At 35.1% G+C, this 21,756-nt stretch overlaps 1 protein-coding gene across 1 annotated transcript in view; it reads left to right on the top strand.

The window, feature by feature from the left end:
• Positions 1 to 17,388: 17,388 nt before the first annotated feature.
• LOC127966581 (ras-related protein Rab-3C-like) overlaps positions 17,389 to 21,756 on the top strand; it is a 78,893-nt gene continuing 74,525 nt past the window's right edge. Inside the window, exon 1 of the mRNA XM_052567685.1 lies at positions 17,389 to 17,473. The gene's annotated coding sequence lies outside the window, so the exon portion shown is untranslated. The remainder of the gene's footprint in view (positions 17,474 to 21,756) is intronic.

The following is a 21,756-nucleotide window of genomic DNA, read 5'->3' as shown; positions in this document are numbered from 1 at the left end:
TTAAACCACACCAAACTGGTTTCTTACATAATGACTAAAAGAGTCCGTGGATAGTTGTCACATTTTGCATTCAGAGTGCCTTTAATCAGTTTCTGCATAGAGGTATATAAATTGTTTTAGCTTCGAGAAAGAAAGAACAACAATACATTACATTTTAGATAACTTATAATCTAGTGGGGCATGTGATCACACTGTATGAGGTAAGCTGTCTCAATTAAAACTTTTTAGTTTTAGTTCTTGCATAAAACAATTAGAATTGTCTATATGAAAATATATTTGGCAACAGTGGCTGTTTGATTGAATTTGGAAAAAAAAAGAAAGAAATAAACCCTCATAAACTGATATATCATACATATATATATACTGTTATATCCAGTTTGAAAGTAGCTACAATCTTGCCTTTTTCCTGCAAAATGAACTGGGGAAAAAAAAATATTTTTATGAATGTTTGTGTATTAATAAAAATAAAGCTGCTAATTAGTATGTATTGTTGGATTGGTGCAAATAAATAAATCCATATCATGCTTCCTCGTTCATGTAGTGAAACTGATATGCTTTAATTATTTGAACTCTAGATATGTACTGTGTTTTAGTTCTTACATGAAATATTTTGAATATAATTGGCTGCAGGGGCTGTTTGATAAAAAATTATGGAAATTATTTATGAAATATTCCCTTTATAAACTGACTGCGATAAATAATAGCCAGTGTGAAAACTAGTCCCGGGCTTGCTCATTTTCTGCAACAGTGAACTGGGAAATATCATGTTAAAATGTTTGTAAATAACGCTTTTAATTAGCATTCATTGCTGAAGTAGTGCATATAAATACTGTAGGCTTATGCAAACAAACATAAATTCAAAACAATAAAAAAAGAAAAAATACCATGCTTTCTTGTTAATTTAGTGAAACTGGTGTGCTTTGATAATTTTTTTAAACTCTAGATATTTATTGTGTTTGTGTTCTCGCATGAAACATTTTGAATATAATTAGCTACAGTTGGCTGTTTGCTAGAAATTATAGGAATAATTAAAAAAAAATTCAAAATTTTCCAGTTTCTCTGTTTAACTAGACTTTTTATTCAGAACCGTAAACTGGTTGTGATATACAGTGGCCAATGTAACAGACAGGTCTTGCCTTTTTGCTTCTAAATGAATTAGGGAAGATCAAGTAAGGTTAATTTGTATCCAGTCAGTTAAAAGTTTGTGCCAACGTGCCAAATGAAAAGTTTGCACGTGTCTCAGCATTCACAGCTCGAAGTCCCATTCCACCTATTTCCTAGAAAGACATTTTGTTTTATTGATGTGTGCTGTATATGGTAAAATGGTGTGAAATAAATCTGTTTTTATCCTCGGGCCGGACTGGAGCTGTGGACTCATTAGCACGTGCTGTGGCATTTCGCTCACGTCCTCCGTCTCCTGCAGCGCTTGTCAGAGTTGGACACGGTCGCTAAGGTCATTAAGTCTGGCAGAGCCTTTCAGAGCAAAAGCGTTTAGCATTCAGTGGCGTTTTTACCAGAATATAAGAGTTAATGTGCAGAAATGTTTGCAGGGTGTAATAACAAACAAGCATGCTTTTTGGAAAATCTCATTCACACTATGAAATTCTGCATCATTAAAGGTATAGTTCACCCAAAAATGAAAATTATCCCATGATTTACTCACCCTCAAGCCATCCTATGTGTGTATGGCATTCTTCTTTCAAATGAATACAATGTGAGTTAAGTAATGTCCAGGTTAATACATGCGTTATAATGGAAGTGGATGGTAGCCCAAAATGTGAAGTCCAAGAAAAAGCACCAATCCATTATAAATGAAAGTCCACATGGCTTTAGGCAGTTCATTACGGCCTTCTGAAGCGACATGATGCGTTTGTGTAAGAAAAATATCCCTTTTAAAAATTTATAAATTCCTCAAGTTGTAAATATGGATATTTGTTGCTACCATCCTCTCCCATTATAAAGCATGGATTACCCTGTACATTATTTAATAGAACTCTGATAGTATTCATCTAAAAGAAGAATGCCACATAGGATGGCTTGAGTGTGAGTATATCATGGGTTCATTTTCTTTTTTGGGTCAACTATCCCTTTAGGCCAGTTACCTGTAAAATGTGTTTATTCCAAATGTTTATCAGCTTTTTACTTATCTTGCTCTAGCAGATTGTTGGAATATTCTAGAACACTGGCCTCGGGTTTGAGATCTTATTTTTGGCTGCCCTGCATATTTTTATTTGTTGTTTTATTTAATGTAGAGCAGGATCATAAAATCATTCTATTTTCATCATTTATCTGCCTCTAATTGTTTGTTTTTCTTCTGAGTGAGATGAAATCATTTTCCAGAAATTCACTGAGGAATGGGAGGAATCTCTTCATATCTGAGAAGTGAGATCATAAACAGAGATCTGACCTTGTAAACTCACTTCAGTTATGGAGGCCTCTGTTTAGCTTTTTTGTTCTGATGCCTTTATTTAAAACTGACAGATTGAATATTCACAATTATATTATTTTGCCTGCATTTATGATTATTGCAATGAATTTATTGCACTTTTTATTTGGCTGTAAAAAGCGTGCAAAAAGCGTGATTAGTCTAGCTACTCTAAATAATATACAGGCAAACACAAATATAGAAATTATACTTTTTTTCTCAATACCTAGAATTATATGAAAAAATCTTTAGAAACAAGTTTGTAAATATAGCTGTTAATTAGCATGTGTATTTTTTTGCATACAAATAAATAAATAAATAAATGGTTTTTCCAGTTAATTTTGAGAACATGACATTATTTTTCAAATATATATATAATTTTACTATTTTAGTTCTTGCAGGAACATTTTGAATAAAATTGGTTACAGTTTGATCATATAGATTTATAAATATAAAATACTAAAAGTATTTTAATATTTCTTGTTATTTTTATTATTATAATAATATTATTATTAAGTAAAGGTATTATTAAACAGCTGTTAACTGCTATGTACTGCATATAAATAATTTATAAGTATTTATGAATAAATAAAATATTCTTTGTTGATTTAGGTGTTAAAAAAAACATTTTATTGGTTTAGATTTTGCATGAACATTTTTTTATATAATTGGATGCGGTTTGATCAAAATTCTGTTTATTTTTTTCATATTTATAAAAAAATACATTTTGACATAAATAATGTCAGTAAATGGCTGGCAGTATTGGTGTGTAATTTTTAGTCATAAAACCACAACCACATCACAACCATTATTTGTGTTTTTAGTAGTAATTGTCTTTGTTATATATAAAATAATAAGGCAGGTCTTATGCATTTTGTTTCCATTCAGCACATGCTCTCTGCCCTTGGAAAATCACACACTTTGAACCCCAAGCCAAAATTGTTGCACAGAAAAACTATCCCACTTTTTGCTCTTGGATACCACATTAGACCCGATGCATTATCTTCACTTCAAAGCTTTTCACAGTGCTTGTGTGTTGGATTTTTTTCCATCAAGCTGATCAAACAAGATGAAGATCACAAAACCTGTAAGAGGAACTGTGCATAAGTCACGCTGGGATCCTGGGGTTTGTTTTCACCTCTTTGTCACCTCTATTGTAGTGGAATTAATTTGATCTGGATGTGTCTCAGTGCTGTCTGATCTGAGAACTGAGCATTACAGCTTTGATCACTTATCCTCATGCATCTAGTTTAAAGAACATTGTGGGTGATATTTACCCTGATGACTTCATAGAGCATCCGTGGGCATGCTGATTATTACAGACAATAATTTCAAGTTTTACAAGTTTGAAAAGACAAACAGCAACACAATTAGAGTAGCATACTAATATTGTAAGTTATGCAACAATTACTGTTTTCAAAAAGTCAACTTAACATTTTAACTTACATTTTACACTGAGCAAATACACTATGAAATACTCACTATAATATAACATGTTTTAATGCTATTTAAATATGTGAAAAACAAATGTATTTAATCCAAATACTCTACTTATGAATGCCCATGAAAGGAGGAAAATGCTTAGAAGTCTGATGAATTATACAGCTCACATCGCAAAAATATGTGCTGAAGAGTTTAACTGTAATGTATTGATGTCAGTCCATGTCCTATTTTTTCATCCAACCTAAGGGAGGCGTTGAAATTATTGTGTATGGTAATGGACAGTATGCCACACATGCTGTCATTTCAGTTTAGCATTTCATTATACATGTCGATACAAAGCAGCTTTACAAATGTTTATGTTTACAAAGTGGATTATTTTGCTAACAGTCATATAAATACACAAGAAAATCATCTTAAATGTCAAGATATTCTCCAGATTGACCAACTGATGTCTTCTGAAATGATGCATAAAGCTGTGCATACTGCATGCAATACGTTTACATTTTGTCCCCCCAATAGGCATACTGTAAAATTGATCTGGTCTTGAGCAGAACTGTGAATCCGTTTCTCTAGCATGAGTAAACACCACTACCTCATTTATATGATGAGACATGACTGTTTTTTTAGTTTGTCAGTACAGTAGGTCTCATTTCACCCTGGTTTTCATGAATCAAGTTGAGCTCTTACCTTCAGTCTGACGTCACGACTGACTCCCTGTGTTGCTGCGCAGAATCGCAGACGTGAGACGATTGTCAATATCTTGTCAGGATGAGTGTTAAACTCAGGCAGCATGTGCACTGAATAACAAACAGCTCTCCATTGACACCGAAGGCGTCACACAGCGGCTGTCAATCACTCGTCAGGGTCTCTCCTCTGAATGCATGACATGCTGCGTTTAATGAAGTGCCCTTCAAAGTGTTTGTCTCATCTGAAGTGCTCACAGTTAGACATGTGCACTGCTCCAACAGAGACGCAAACAGATGCCTAAGATAGTCATTGTGAATGAAAGGAGACATGTCATGGAAAGCAGGATTTTTCTTGCTTTTTAAAAACAAGAGTTTGTTGTACTGTGTAGACATGTGCACAGTGTTAATAGTGTAAAGTTTTTTTATCTCCGTCCACTTCATTTATCAAAACTAAACTGCAAAGAATGGTTTGTTTACAAATCTTAGGCCTGGAACACTGTACGAACGCTCAGTCACATTTTATTGCATTACAAAATTTGTCAGAGGAGAACCTCTGGAAGAATAAAGGTAGGACTTCTAAAATAGCCTACTGCTTATACATTCAGAAAGTCTTCCAGTTTCACACATTCGCACTTAGGCTAGTCAGGTGGCTATAATTAAACAAAAATTGCGAGGCTTTACAGCATTTGACCACTCGATTTACAAAAATGTGAAAAAAAACTTTTCATTAAAGTTACGATTCCACAGCAGTTCCTTCACAAACTCCAGTTTGGGAAACATTTACAGTGTTTAAAGGAACACTCCACTATTTTTGAAAATAGACTCATGTTCCAACTCCCCTAGAGTTAAACACTTGAGTTTTACAATTTTTGAATCCATTCAGCTGATCTCCAGGTCTGGTGATAGCACTTTTAGCTTAGCTTAGCATAAATCATTGAATCTGATTAGACCGTTAGCATTTAGCTTAAAAGTGACCAAAGATTTTTTTTATATATTTCCTATTTAAAATGTGACTCTTTTATAGTTACATCGTGTACTAAGACCGACAGAAAATCTTTTATAGTTACATCGTGTACTAAGACCGACAGAAAATGAAACATTTTGATTTTCTGGGCTGAAATGACTAGGAAGTATACTCTTATTATTACTCAGCACTTGAAAATAGTCCCCAGCTAGTTTGTGTAGTTGCAGCAATAGCAGTTGGACTTGGCGATACTTAAAGTGTAGGATAAAACCTTTTAATATAAATATTGCATGCACAGCATCATTTTTAGGTGTTAATTGTATATTTAAATGTGAATGCACAGACAAAAATTGACATGACTGATTAACTAGCCATCACAGCAAAGGTCCGACTGCTTAATCTTCTTACTGCGGACAGCTGTGACTCCTCCTTAAGTGGAGTATGGAAACAGCTCTTTAATTTAGCATTATGTGCTTGACCTTCTTCAACCCTCTCTGAGTTCAAGATGACTCGGCAATAAAACTTCAGTTGAGAGGCATGTGAAATGGGCCGTAGAAGAAAATAAATCACTCATAATCCCTGTGAGCGCAAACGAGGAGACTTTTCTAATGTGAAATGCAGTTGAAATGTCATTGGCCTTTTAAATGTCGAGTGATTGGTTTTCAAATATGGATAACGCTGGCTATGAAGAGAAAAAGGTGTCTGAAAGACTCAAAAGTCTCTGAGGATTAAATGCTGATGGAGTTGAATAATATTTTAGTTCTGACATATGTAAGTGCTGAGAATCATGGGAGATTAAAGGCTCATAAAAGACAACATTGTTATGCAGGATTGTAGATCTATCTATCTATCTATCTATCTATCTATCTATCTATCTATCTATCTATCTATCTATCTATCTATCTATCTATCCATCCATCCATCCATCCATCCATCCATCCTTCTATCTGTTTACCCAAATGGGCATGAATCACATCCATCCATCAACTTCCATTCATCCATCTGTTTTTCAAAAATCTTTCTTGACAAATGTTGCTTTATTTCAGTTTCATCCTTGCATTTAAATGTAAATTTCAGTTTTGCATCTTGTTATACCTCACTCTAAATCAAAATCAAACTAAGGATTTAAATTTAAATTCAAAAGACATTCTAAATAAAATTTTCAATTCAGAATGGCATAAGTCATATTTGTTTGGCTGAAAATAATAAATACTTCTCGGGCTGAATCAATATATAATTATAAAACTCTTATAGTTTTAGGTTCCAAATAACACTCTTAAGTATGAATAATTGGTGCAGCAACACACTTCTTTAAATCTATCTGATTTGACTGACCTGGCTGTCTTGAAGAACGTGACTACAGACACACAAGACGGTGATGAGACATGCTGGAATGACAGAATAACCTCCAGGAAAACTGTGACTATGAGACCTACTGGATCTAAATTTAAACACCTGAAGGTACCCAAGAGGAAGTATTTGGAGGAAGGAGCATTGTTTTGCAGCATGAGAATTTCCAGTATGGACACATGAGTGAAATGGGATGTGTGGTTTCCAGGGCTCAGAATAGCTTGGAAGAATCCTCCATGAGAGTGATGTTATGTGCGGCACAGCAGCTTCAGGTTTCAACCGTAGTCACTTCCGCAACACAAACAATGCAGAAGGACATGCTGGTATGTCATGCCTGTGTCTGTCCGATAAAAATAAACGGCTAGACCACTTCAGGCATGGAAAGTGTGTCGTGTCAAAGGACACCCTAGCAAAGAGAAATGCATACTTTCTGTGCACCTGAAGAGCAGTTAGCATGGAATTAGAGCTGGTTGGCATGCACAGCACATACTGTAGATATTTTTACATGTGCAATTGCAAAAAATAGAACCGGAAACAGTTTTCATTGTAGCACGTGATCTGTCAATTCTTGTATTTGCAATGCAGCATATTTGAAATATTTCACTTTGCATGTTTTAACAATAAGAACGGCTACCTTTATGCCTTGCAAACTTGCATGTTTTTCTGTTATGAATTCTACATTATTGTTGGAGATTTTGTTGATTTGTCACCAATGTAATTTTATCTAGCATACTGTAAAGAATACTGTACATGGATGAGATTTTGTCAAAATGTACAAAAAGTTTCATTAAAGCGGTCTATTTTTATTAATTTTTTTGTAAAAAAGAAAATAAATTAAAAATAAACAAATAAAATAAGAAATTGTGAAGAAAATGTCATACATTTTTACCATTTTTAAAACATTTAATGACATATATAATTATTTCTAGCATATAAATAAATGTTTTGCTAATTTTTTATATATATATATTTGTACTTTTGGTCCACATCTTAGATTTTTATTTTATTAGATATTTTATTTTTTAAAAGCATGCAAGTGTAAACAATATAACATTGATGCTCATCTAGTAAACAATACTAATTAGTGCAAAATAATCATTAAAACCCCTCCTCCAACCTACAAGAACGCTCTCGAATCTCCCATATTACATCAGGCATTTCCGTATGCTTACAAAATGTGTTTAATTAGAGCCTATGCAGTTTTGTTCACACTTTCAGTGTGAGACTTAACAGGTCAGCTGTGAAGCGCTGGCTGTCACAGACCCTACAGCCGTTACAGAGATGTGGAGAAAAAGTGCCATCACCCCTAGACTAGTCTCAGACCTGCTAGAAGCTTCTTAGAGCAGTACAGCTGGGTTTATGTAAGAACAGACTTGCTTTGAGAAGTATTTATATTCAAGGTTTATCCATTTGGTCCACAAGTGCAATATAAATCATAAATATTTATTTATGTGTTACTGTAAATTTTAAATGTGTTTTTGTGAAAAACAAGTAGATTTTAGCATATTTAAAAAAAATACTTATTGCATAAATAAGCAAAATGACTAAATGTATAAATAAAATAGTTTTTAAAGAATATACTTAAGTTGGACTTGAGCTCATCTTTATACACTGAGACAAAATGGTGTAGAAATAATTTAATTACAAAGGAATGACAAGTTACATATTGGAAAAAGTGACATTTTGAAGTATAACTAAAATAGTACTAATAATACTAATAATAATACAAAAATAGTATTTTCTTGTTAAATCCCACTTCTGACAGACCTATCCTCTGGCTGCAGACAGAGACTTCAGTCTTCAGGGGAAGTCGTGGCCTAATGGTTAGAGAGTTCGACTCCCAATCGAAAGGTTCTGAGTTCGAGTCCCGGGCCGGCAGGAATTGTGGGTGGGAGTGCATGTACAATTCTCTCTCCACCTTCAATACCACGACTTAGGTGCCCTTGAGCAAGGCATTGAACCCCCAACTGCTCCCCGGGCGCCGCAGCATAAATGGCTGCCCACTGCTCCGGGTGTGTGTGCACTTCGGGTGGGTTAAATGCAGAGCACAAATTCTGAGTATGGGTCACCATACTTGGCTGAATTTCACTTCACTTTAAACATACTGCAATAATCTTTTTTTATATACAGCACATGTAATTTCATAAGTACTTCTGTCTTTGAAATATTCTTAAAGTAGCTATACTGAAGAATTTACTGATGAGCATTAAAGGTAAATTAATGTAATTTATAGTGTATTTTGTGTGTATTTGTAATTTAATTTGTAAATATATCTGCAAACAGCGATTACCGGTGGTTCAAGTGCTTTAGGCATTTAAGCACCTAAGGAAAAGGAAATTACATATTATTTAGCAAGCCTGTAACCACCTAAATCAAATATTAAAATGCATTTCTGGCTAATCCAGGTGATTTACCATAGAAATATGTTTTTAAAATGTTTATCACTGTTATAGCGCCAGCTGTGGTCCGATCTCCCTGAAACTTTGCATGCTTGTTTGAATCGCCTGTTGCATGTGCACTCTGTGGGTTTCGTGAAGTTTCGGGTTTTCGTTTAGGCTTTATAGGCCTTTGGGTAAATTTGGACAGGCCCCTTTTCTAACGGACCCCTTTATAGCTTTCCAAAGGGTAAATTTCAAAATGTTTTGATCATTAATGACATAAAGAATCCAGAAAATTGCACTGCAGTGTTTTCTTTTCAAGACTGAGTGCAAACCTTAGGACTAGTTCGCAAAAATAGGTTTTTAACATGTTCTCAATCATTAAAAAAAAATTGATTGACAGCAGTGGTTCTGAAGGCAAAGTTGTTCGGAATGGGCTCTATCATACGATATGAAAGGTCTATCATATGATATGTATTTTGCTTGTTTGTGCAGAAAACCCACACAATGTACAATTGTTTGCAACCTCAAAAAATGTGATACTGCACCCCAGTGGCCGATTTTCAAAATTGTTCAAATTTCTCATAGACCTTTGAGGCCGTGCGTCAAACAGGCCCACCGGATTTCGATCTGATCGGCCTCTGTTAACCTTGTTTCATAGGTGCTCAAACTTCATTGGTCAATCGACACTTGAGGCCATTTGGACCAAGACCAGCTACGGTGATTTTCATGTTGATAGGACAAATGGTTGCCTAGTTATAGCCATATTTATGTTTTATATTTATATGGGTTTTTTTTTTCTCCCATACAACACCAAGTGGCTATTTCTATTCATCAGGTGACTTTTTTTTAACCTCTGACCTCAGATTGAGCTCTTATACAGTATATATCATTCTGTCCAGGAGTTATGGGGGCAGGGAGCAGCCTAATGGTTAGACTTGTAACCCGAAGGTCGCAGGTTTGAGTCTCGGTGGTGGCAGGAGTTGTAGGTGGGGAGAGTGAATGAACAGTGCTCTCTTCCACCCTCAATACCCATTGCTGGAATGCCCTTGAGCAATGTACTTAACCCCCAGTTTCCCTACTGGTGCTGGATATAGCCTGCCACTGCTCCAGGTGTGTGTTCAAAGTGTGTTCCCTAATCACTGCTGTGTGTGTGCACTTGGATGGGTTAAATGCAGTGCACCAATTCCGAGTATGGGTTACCATACTTGGCAAATGTCACAGCTTTCACTTTTTTATAGGCATTTTACTAAAATTGGCCCTGCCCCCTTCAAACGTTTTGATGTCCTTTTGCGACGGTGAGTCAAATGTTCAACATGTTTTGATTGTTATTGATTTTCACTCTCCAGAGAATCTTTCTGAACTGGGTATGGTTTGATCAAGCGAAAAACCTAGGACTAGTTTGCAAAAGTAGGTTTAGCAAAAAATGCAAAATACCTGAAAATATTTGCCAGGCTCACAATCGAATCTGAATCAGGCATGTGTTTTGTCCAGCGTGATCCAAGGATTCCAACGACATAAGACACTTGAGCCTGCGACTGACAGTTCAGGAGGTATGTGTGATTTTGTACTTTTGATCACTGTAGCGCCCCCGTTTGGCCGATTGGGGCCAGCCTTGATCACGTTGTAGGTGGTGTGAGTACTACCATCCCTCCAAGTTTCAAGTCTCTACATTTTATGGTTTGGTCTGCATGACCAGTTTTACGAGGAGATCGCTGATCTGTGACCATTCTAACATTTACAATGGGTTTCAGCGCTATGTACTTGAACCTCCAATGATAAAGCTGCAGTTTAGTACATTTCAATATAGAATATAGAATAGCAGTTAAAATTCTAATCAGTTTTAAAAAACACTTTTGAATCTCACTACAAGTGCACATTCATTACAATTAAGCACACTTCTTTTTCACAAGTGTGTATGTATCTGCAAGTAAGATAATGAATCAACTTTTAGTACGACAGCATTTAGATGACCTCAGTGGTCCCATTAAGATATTGTGGGGTCTCTCTGGAGGATTACAGACCTATTTGGAAGGTTTGGACGTGCCGATCAGAACAATTCAGTGTTGATGGATGCAAGTGCAGCAGAGAGGATGCTGGGTGTTGGCTGTGTTTCACAGCATTGTTCTCCAGTTTTGCTCTCTCCAGGAAGCACCCACCACATATTTTCCCCACCAGAGTTCTCCTTGGCTTGCTCGTAACAAGCTGTGGGTCTTTCAGGATACCCCCTCCGTCCTCATATTTAACCCCACCGCCTTCCTCTCCTCACCTCCTCCCCTCCTCCATCGCTCCAGTAAAAAGCACTTCCTATTTCCCAGCCAAGTTGCACAGAGAAGACGTGCCAACTCTCAACTCCTGGTACTACCATCCATTTTCTTCTGCCAAGAAAGAGATATATTTTCCTTAGAGACTTTCCCTAATACACTTGCAAGTTGTGTTAAAATGTTCATGGTAACTTTATGGCTTGATAAAAGCAGAAAGCCATGTATTAAAAATATTTTATTACGTTTAAGCCGTGTAGTTGAATTGGAGGTGAATTGGAATGCCTAATTATTGTAATGAACCATAATCTAGTAGCTAATTGCATATTTAGATTTTTTTTAAATATATATAAAACTATTAAATTTTATATTCAAGTAAAACCTAAACAAAATAAAAATATTAGAAAAAAGAAAACTTAAAAAGCTTAAAAATATTAGAAATGCCCCCCCCCAAGCTAATTGAAATATGTGCTACAATTATTAAAACCATTAAAGTAAAGCTGAATAGAATATTTTAAATACTAAAAATAATAATAATGACAACATTAAATAAAATTACTTAAACTTAAAGTAAAAAATATAAAAATATTAAAAATTAATATATATAATAATTTTAGACAAACAGTCCTATCTTTGTCTGTAAATGGCTAATGTTTGAATTTATTATAATGATTAATTATTTAAATAATATTTTATATAATAATTATTATTTTACTACTAATTAAATATTAATATTAATAATAATATCTAAAACATTAATAATAATAAACAATTATTCTGCCAAGTAAACTAGTTCACTATATGGCTGTTATTATATAGAGTTGTGGAGGGGCTGGAGTTATATAGAGCTTTTTTTATTGCCTTGTGCATAAAGTCATAACTACTGTGTGCTCTGTTTAATCTCATTTTTTATCCTTTTTGCATTTTTCCTATTTTTGCAGCTCTGGAGGTATTCCACATGTCATCCAAGTGTGAATGAGTTAACACATCTGCTTAGCTGCCATCAGTGCGAGTGGCATGACTCATGTCTTCAGAGAACATCAGCAGCGGTGACTTTAAAGTGCACAAGCTCTTTTATGCTGCAGCACTAAAGGAAAACATTACCTGTTTTATGCATAATTTTCTGCACACCTCCGTAATGGCCTCAGCGAGCTAATGATTAAACAGTGAAATGGTCTGTCACATCCTGAGCCCAGGAAACAACACAGGGCTGAGGATTAGAAAAACAAGAAGAGGCACAAGTGGATGGTGCATGAATTATAGATACAAAAGGGAAGTTGATTAAAAATATTTTGAGCTTGCGTTGTTTATGCACATGATTTGCTAAAGGAATTATATGCATAACAAAATCTTTTTTTTTTTACTTTCTCTCAGAATTCTGAGTTTACATCTCATAATTTACATGTTTACATTCACTTATTTATTTGTCCTGCCCCTATAGAATAAAGAAAACGAATTCTGAAATTATATCTCGCAATTTTGAGTTTATATCTCAGGATTCCATTCAATTCTAAGTCTATATCTCGTAATTCTGAGTTTATTTCTAGCCAATTCTTATGATTCTGTGTTTATATTTCATGATTGTGAGTTTAAATGTCGTAAATCTGAGTTTTCTCCCAATTCTTACAATTCTGAGTTTATATCTTGCAATTCTTGGTTTATATCTCATAATTTTCTCAGAATTCCACATTTATATCTCGCCATACTTAGTATATATAGCTCACAATTTCACAGTTCTGAGTTTATATCCTACAGAAGGAAATGAATAGTTCAAATTGTGAGATACAAACTCAGAATTACAAAACAAAATAATAAAAAATATAGAATTGTGTCTGTTACTGAAGAAAATCAGTCTGAAAAAGGCAGTGCGGCACGAGAGTTAGAGCTGCCTACGTAGGGCACTAATGTTTGGAGACCCCTCATTTCCTCACTGTGTTTAGGCCGCACAGTCCCACATAAAAACACCATTTTCAACATGTCCATCAAAGATAATTACAACTAAATGTTCGGCTTGCATGCTCAAATTACGCATGTTCAGTTACACTAAAATTTTGGATAGAAAATGCTGCTTTTTATTCAGCAAGGATGCAATAAGTACAATTCAACAAAACAAAAACCAAAAACAATTCACGCAAAATCAACATGAGTGGACTTGCCTTTTAAAATATGAATGCTTTAATTCATGCTGAAAATACAATGACTTCATTTGGTGTGCGTGCCGGCACTGATAGCATCTGGTTAAACTTGACTGTAGTCGTTTGATGAAATACCTCAAGTTAAAGTGATGCAACTGTTCATTAAAGCATTCCTTCATTCAAAACAAGCTGACATGTCGATTTAAATGATGAGGACTTGCGTGGGAATGAGTGATTTGCAACTTGCATTCTTATCTGAGCTTTTGATCGTGCTGACGAGAAGGATATACATGCAGGGGGAAGATGATTTAGCGGAATGATAGAAAATTGATCAATCTTGGAAGGCTTTACCCACAGGAAGTCATAAACCACAAAGCAGCAAGTGTCCTGTATCGCACACACGCGAAGACTCAGATAACTACATGTTGTGCTCTCCAGCTCTGGGTTGAACTCTCAGTGGTCTCGTTTCAACAGGCCTGTGATTGTGTTTTCCTGTTGCTGCTGTTCTCTGAGAGTGCAGGGCAGCTGCTGACGTCTTCAGAGATGGGCAGGGAGCAGCTTACCTATAGATAAGACAGGAAGAAAATCAGTCTGAAAATGGCAGCATGTCACGAGAGTTAGAGCTGTCTACGTAGGGCACTAATGTTTGGAGACCCCTCATTTCCTCACTGTGTTTAGGCCGCACAGTCCCACATATAAACACCATGTTCAACATGTCCATCAAAGATAATTACAACTAAATGTTCGGCTTGCATGCTCAAATGACGCATGTTCAGTTACACTAAAATTTAGGATAGAAAATTCTGCTTTTATTCAGCAAGGATGCAATAAGTTGATCAAAATTGATGGTAAAACATTCATAGTGCCACAAAAGCTTTCTATTAAATAAATGTTGCTCTTATGAACTTTATATTCATCAAAGAAACCTAAAAATATACTGTATGTATCATGGTTTCCACAAAAATATGAAGTGAACATGGCTAACAATCAGAAATGTTTCTTGTGCAGCAAATCAGCATTTTAGAATGATTTCTGAAGGATCATGTGACACTGAAGACTGGAGGAATGATGCTGAAAATGCAGCTTAACATCACAGGAATACATTGTTTTAAAATATTACTAGTGAAAAAAAGTGACGTTAAATTGTAATATCTGACAATATTAATGTTTTGTTTTATAGTTTACTGTATTGTTTTATAAAGTAATAGTAAATAGAACATTTTAAAGTAATTTTTGATAGAAAAATAAATACAGTCTGGGTAAGCTTAATATGGCCTTATTTCGTATTTTTTTTTGTATGTGTGTGTGTGTTGGTGACTTTGGCTAACATTTTGCATTACATTTTGAAATTTTCTTGCAATGCCATAAGAGTTCTGCAGTGATTTCGGCAAATGCAAAGATTGATTTCTTTGAGGTTTGATTTTGATTTCAAGGGGTGTGTTTTTTTTTGTATGCGTTCGTATGGTTTTGGAAGGTCTGAATGGATTATTGTAGGAATATAATTTGCTGTGGAGGAAGGTTATCAGAGGAAGGAATCAGAGCGATCCGTGACTCATGTGTGTGGAGGTGCTAAAGAATTCCCTGGAATATGCATTCCTTCTTCAAATATGTGCTTTCATTTTCTGATCATAATGTGTGGAAGAGATTGCTTTATTTGTTTTGTTGGAAGGTGGATCAGGGTTATTACAGTAAACTAAAACTAAAACCATAAAAGACACATTGTTTCATTAAACACACACACACACACACACACTTAGTGAAATAACATTAAGGTGAAGGCTTTCATGGAAACTTGGAGGGGAATCTCCAGCTCCATATCCTTGCCTGACCTGTAATTATAACATAGTTTGTTGAAAGAGATTGAAGGAAACCTGGATGCATTGTACATCTGACACGGTCATGTAGCTCCTGCATGGGTTCCATCTCAAGAAACGTCTTGAGGAAAGACCATGTGGCCTATAAAGGTGCTGGCAGGAGTGAGTTTGTGGATTCAGCTTGTGGTTTGTTTGGGCTCTCGTTTCCTTCTCCTCCCCGCACACACACACAGACACACATTTTCACTTGTCTCTCTTTCATCTGGCGCTGGAGGCTGAGCGGCACACCCTGCCCTCACATTCCATTCAGGCAAGTCAAACCAAAGTAAGGTGAGAATATTAGCTGGCACTTGATAGGACACACTCCCCACAGGAAGCAGAAGTGCAGCCAAAGTGTGTCCACCCAGATGACCAAACCCTCTGACATCCACCTCTATCCTTGTGAGGACACACACACACACACACACACTACTAAAAGAGCTGCATCCATCAAGAGATGCCTTGCTGTGTTGGGTCCTCAAAACACACTTGTTGCATGTTTCTATGGAAACAGTTCTTAATTGGCTAAACGTAATCACCTCTTCATAACACAGAATGCACATCTTACAATTTATGTGTGTGTGTATTCTTTTGAAACTCCTTATAAATAGTACTATAACTTTAATATACCATATTATTATATATAATTCTGTTGGGACTCCACAAAGATACTATTTGCAGTCATTTAATATTAATTGATTGTGATAGTATGTGTAAAATGTATTTAACTTAGTGTAACTTGATGTACTAAAATGCCTAAATTTGTGTGGGCATGTTTTTGTGACATATCAGGACACAACTTTGTATAATGACATGGGCATGACACAGGTATTACAAGGAGAGGGTGACTTATGAGGACATAACCCATGTCCCCATTTTTCAAAACGCTTATAAACCATACAGAATGAGTTTTTTTTTTGAGAGAGTAAAAATGCACAAAGTTTCCTGTGAGGGTTAGGGTTGGTGAAGGGCGATAGAATATACAGTTTCTACATTATAAAAACCATTACGTCTATGGGATGTCCCCACTTTTCACAACAACAAACTAATAACATTTCTCATTGTGCTTTAACTTAATGAAGGCCTACTAAAATAACTAAAACTAAAACTGAAAAAATATTGCACTTTTATAATATGTCTATATAGTGTAGCTATATAGACATATTTTTAAATTGCTAAATTACAAAACACAACAAAAGGTTTTGAATATCATAATAATGAAAAGGAAATGTGTAAAATTATCAAATTAAAAAATAAATGATCTTATAAATAAATAATTTCTATTTGTATGTATGTGTGTGTGTGTGTATGTGCACGTGCGTGCGTGCGTGTGTGATTACAGTTGTGTACATACAATTATACATACATATAAACAGATTTTTAGCAGCAAACACAAGATGGTTTTAACACAGTACCCCATGTGTACAGTGAAATATACTGCTGGATCTTTAATGTTGTGGGCCTATTTTTCTGCCGGAGATCCTGGACGTCTTGTTCAGATAGATGGCATAGGCCTAATGGATTTTATTAAATACCAATGGATACAAAATAGAAAACTTCTTCCAACAGGACAATGATCCACAAATAAACATCAAAATCAACACTAAAATTGGTTACTGAGAACAAAACCAAGCTTTTACCCAGGCCAACCCAGTTCCCTGAGCTGAACCTTACAGAAAATGAGTGCTGTAGGGGTGGCCATGGCCAGCATGGAAATAATCAGGCCACCCCGATCGTAATTGCGATTTATTATAAATAATAATAATTGTTTCTTAGATTTTGATCACAAAGACCTCGATCATTCATGGCAAAACGATTACGGTCGGAATTCGGACTGAGAAACTATCGCGAGAGTTTCCATAACGCGCATTTATTTCCAGCATTTGTAAAAAGTCGAGGACTGACAGAGACGAGGAGTGAAGCTTCGCTTTTGTGCCTGGTTCAACTCGTGTTTGAGCATACAAACACATCTTTTCAGGTGAGTTACGCTGCTTTTTCTTCTGTGTGGGCGAATTCAAGCCGCGCGCTTCAGTTTAAATCTGAATAGAGCGTTCAGCGCTGGGGCAGAGTCACATTAGATACAATCAGTGCTTTAAGTGGACCGGTACGCACCGGTACTCAGTACCCCCACTTCCAAATATAGCTCTTGAGCGTACTGCCACCTCTCCGTGCGCCCAGAACATGCTTCTATCGTACCAGTACGTTCATTTGGACATCTATTTTAATAGAGGTTTTAATCCTATGTTTGTGCCGCCACATTTCAGAGCACCCTTCACAATGAACGCTTCCTAATTCTTCCTAGTTCGGAGTATGGAGCGTGAATCATTTGAACCAGTTTGGGAGTTCGGAGCGGCTTCGCGGATCATTTGAATCAGTTTGGGAGTTCGGAGCGGCTTCGCGGATCATTTGAATCAGTTCGAGAAATCAGAGCGGGTTCGCGAATCATTTGAGTCAGATCGGGAGTTCGGAGCGGGTTAGCGAATCATTTGAGTCAGTTTGGTGATCACGAATCATTTGAATCAGTTCGGGAGTTCGGAGCGGCTTCGCGGATCATTTGAATCAATTCGAGAGTTCGTAGCGGGTTCGCGGATCATTTGAATCAATTCGAGAGTTCGTAGCGGGTTCGCGGATCATTTGAATCAATTCGAGAGTTCGTAGCGGGTTTGCGAATCATTTGAGTCAGTTCGGGAGTTCAAAGCGGGTTCGCGAATCATTTGAGTCAGTTTGGTGATCACGAATCATTTGAATCAGTTCTGGAGTTCATAACGGGTTCGCGAATCATTTGAGTCAGTTCTGGAGTTCAAAGCGCGTTCGCGAATCATTTAAATCAGTTCGGGAGTTCAAAGCGGATTCGCGAATCATTTGAGTCAGTTTGGATGTTTGAATGCAGTAATGTAGTAGCTCTTTCTAAGGGTATTTTTTCAAAATCCTTTTGCACATTTTATTTATGTTCATTAGTTCTTTCTAGCTCAAGCAAATCCACGAACTAATAAAATGATTTATTATTAAGGTCGCCTGTTGACTGCTGTATATAAAAGCCCTTCAATAAAGTTGTTGTTACCTCAGGGGATGAGAGGAGTCATCAAAAAAAGAAAAATAAAAAGAATATATATATATATATATATATATATATATATATATATATATATATATATATATTTAGCTATAATAGAGTACCGGCACCTCTTTTGGGCCACTTAAAGCACTGGATACATTGAAGGGAGACGTGAAAAAAGAACATCGCCTTGTTTTCATATGGTTTTTTCATCATTGTTTTCGGCGGCACTTATATAGTTCAAAAGTAGACATGTCAGGCTTTCTATAGATATCTCTCTCATGTCTCTTCGTTGAGTATTCACGGAGTTACAGTTCATTTTAATGACTTGTTTGTAAATGAAGATCATTGCAGACAAAGGCTGCAGACAGCGCACCTTGTTTGTTATCTTTGTTTTATAAGTTCACAAAGTTTTGTTGTTATTATGTCTGTATTAAAAAAAAGTAAACCCTTTACAGATTCGATTGATGTATTGCTCTTATCTGTACGATCAAAACTGAAAGTGTAATTTAAGTTCTTTTCGGGGTTCTTTTCAGGAGAAAATGACTCATAACGCGTATATGCGTTAATAGACTCCAGAGGGTCAGATAAATTATTATCTTAGTTCCTTTCAACTATTTGTGTCTGAAGTTTTATCATTGTCCTGTGTAACAAACAGGTAATGTAGGGAGCAGTTAACTTAGCTAGCTTCATATTAGCTGACTTGGATGCTCAAAACTGTGTTTATTTATCTCTGAATATATAAATGTATGTTTTAATCATGAAACATTTAATGTCATCAACATTCCAATATAATTATTAGCTTCTAAGTCGATTTTATATACAGTAACATTACTTTTCTATGTAAACACGCTAACGTTAGATGGATGTGAATAACCGTTGCGCTCTCATCATATTTTACAGCCCAATAAGTTTGCTGAATTTTCATAGTTTGAAATAAAATGAACTTAAGTAAATAATTTCTTGTCCTTTTTAAACTTTTCATTATCATGGGGAGATATATATTCTGTTTTCAAAGTGAATTTCCTAAGTTTTATTTTATTAAATAACTTGAGGGTGAGTAAGATTATGAAGCTCGGGATTTTGGTAAATTTTAATAAAAAAATGGCATTGTAGGCTAGCTATTGTACATTATGCATCATTGTAATTTGGGCACTATACAATACTTTAAAAAGTATTTTAAGGTTGGATAAGTGCCGTGTTTGTTTGCAAAATTTTGTTTTTTGTGCAACCCCAAAGTAACTACTGGCCCCTGCCTGGCCACCCCTGTGAAGAATTCCTTGCTCCGCCACTGATTAGAGAAAAACATTTATTTCAAAATTAGATTTCTCTACCATTTTAAATTCTTATTCTCCAATGGAAGGTTACATTTGAGTACAATTTTAAACTAAAATATGTAAAGGACTGATTATACAAATAGTGTACATTTTCACAGCCTTCTTTGATCATATTTACCAAGGGAATAAATAATTTTGAGCATAAGTGTATAGATACTGTATATCAAATTGATGATAATTTTTTTTTTTTTTTTTTTTTGTAGAAAGGGAAGTCAAACGAGTTTGATTGTTTTGCATTTTATTTGACAGTTTATCTTAAAAATCTTAAACTGTCTGCTTCAGTCTTGAACAGTTTAAACAGTTGAATTAGATTAGAAACCCCACACATTTCATCTTTGGCTCCTTAGTTATTGTGCAGCAGTTGTTCGTCTTGTTTGTCCAGAACCGACAACGTGTCCATCCAGACAGACAGACAGACAGACAGTTCCCAGCACAGATAACACTGAGACATTTAATGAACTGATTGCAATCTTTTATGCTCGTTTAGTATAAAACAATACTGCGGGTCTCCTCCTGTGGCCCTGCACTGAAGGCATCTTTTCACTGGCTGTGTTTTCTTTCTCTTCTGAATGCTTCTGTTATCTGGAAGCAATCATTATGTGTTGAGCTCTAGTGCTCACGTGTCTTCTGTGTCCCGGCATACTAGTGCAGAACTAATGGCTGAAATTCACAGCCTCCAGGGATCATTCTGCCCTGCTCAGGCACAGCTGCTCCGTTCACCGCGGTAAATCACTTCGTTACTGCACCGAGGGTTTGGGTGGAGGATGCAAGGGAATATAAATGTTTTGTTTGCTTGCATACTGTAGTTGTAATCTCAGAAACGCGAGTTTAGAGTGGTATGGACATGTTGTTAAATGCCATTTGCAGTATCATTAATTACCAGAACACATCCTAAGTACATTTGTATTGCTCAGATTACTGTTTCATACCACAAGAGACATTTAGCTCTAAATGGGTTTAGAAAAAGTATCACTTTAATATATTTTAGAAGTTTTGTCTCCTTTAAATCTTTAGTGTTTTATATAATTTTTTGTTCATTGTATGACTTTAATTATTTACTCGCCTTGAAATATAGGCTTGCTGCTGACATAAGAATAAAAAAATGAATGAAAAATAAGTAAATTAATTAAATAATAAATGAAAAAATAAATAGAAAAAAATATATAAACAAAAATAAAATGAATGTGTAAATAAACAAATAAAAGACGAATGAATGAATGAATGGACATAAAAATAAAATGAATTAATAAATTAAATAATTATTTATTAAATAATAAAGAAATGGATTCATAGAAAATAAACTTAAAATGAATGACTTAATAAATAAATGGGTAAATACAAAATAAAATAAATGACTGAATAAAAACAAAATAAATGATTAATTAAAATTAATGAATGAAAAAAAATAAATGCATGATTAAATAGAAAATATAATTAATGAATGACTGAATAGATAGATATTAAATAAATTACTGGATAAATGAAAGTTAAATGAATTTAAAAGTAAAATGATGTATGACATAATTGTTTAATAATTAAATTATAATAATAATTGACTGAATAAATGAATAAACATAAATTGATAAATAAAATACATATGTATAAATAAATGAATACATTAAACTATGAATGCATACTATGAATGAATATTATAAAATGACTGTAGCTAGCAGCTCAGATCATTTGATGAGAAAAGTTCATGATTTCTGAAGTAATAGACTTACATCTCTGTTTGCTCTGGAGTTTGTCTCTTTTGTGATTCTTCTGTCAAATGAAAATGCACAAAATCAACCAATTTTCTTGTTACATTTGTTTGTGAGTTTGTAAGAGACCTTTGACATGCACCTGATTGACCTGCCCAACACTGAA

This window comes from Carassius gibelio, chromosome B10 (assembly GCF_023724105.1).
Source record: "Carassius gibelio isolate Cgi1373 ecotype wild population from Czech Republic chromosome B10, carGib1.2-hapl.c, whole genome shotgun sequence".
NCBI classification, from domain to species: Eukaryota; Metazoa; Chordata; class Actinopteri; order Cypriniformes; family Cyprinidae; genus Carassius; species Carassius gibelio.
This window is presented reverse-complemented; position numbering and strand designations above follow the sequence as displayed.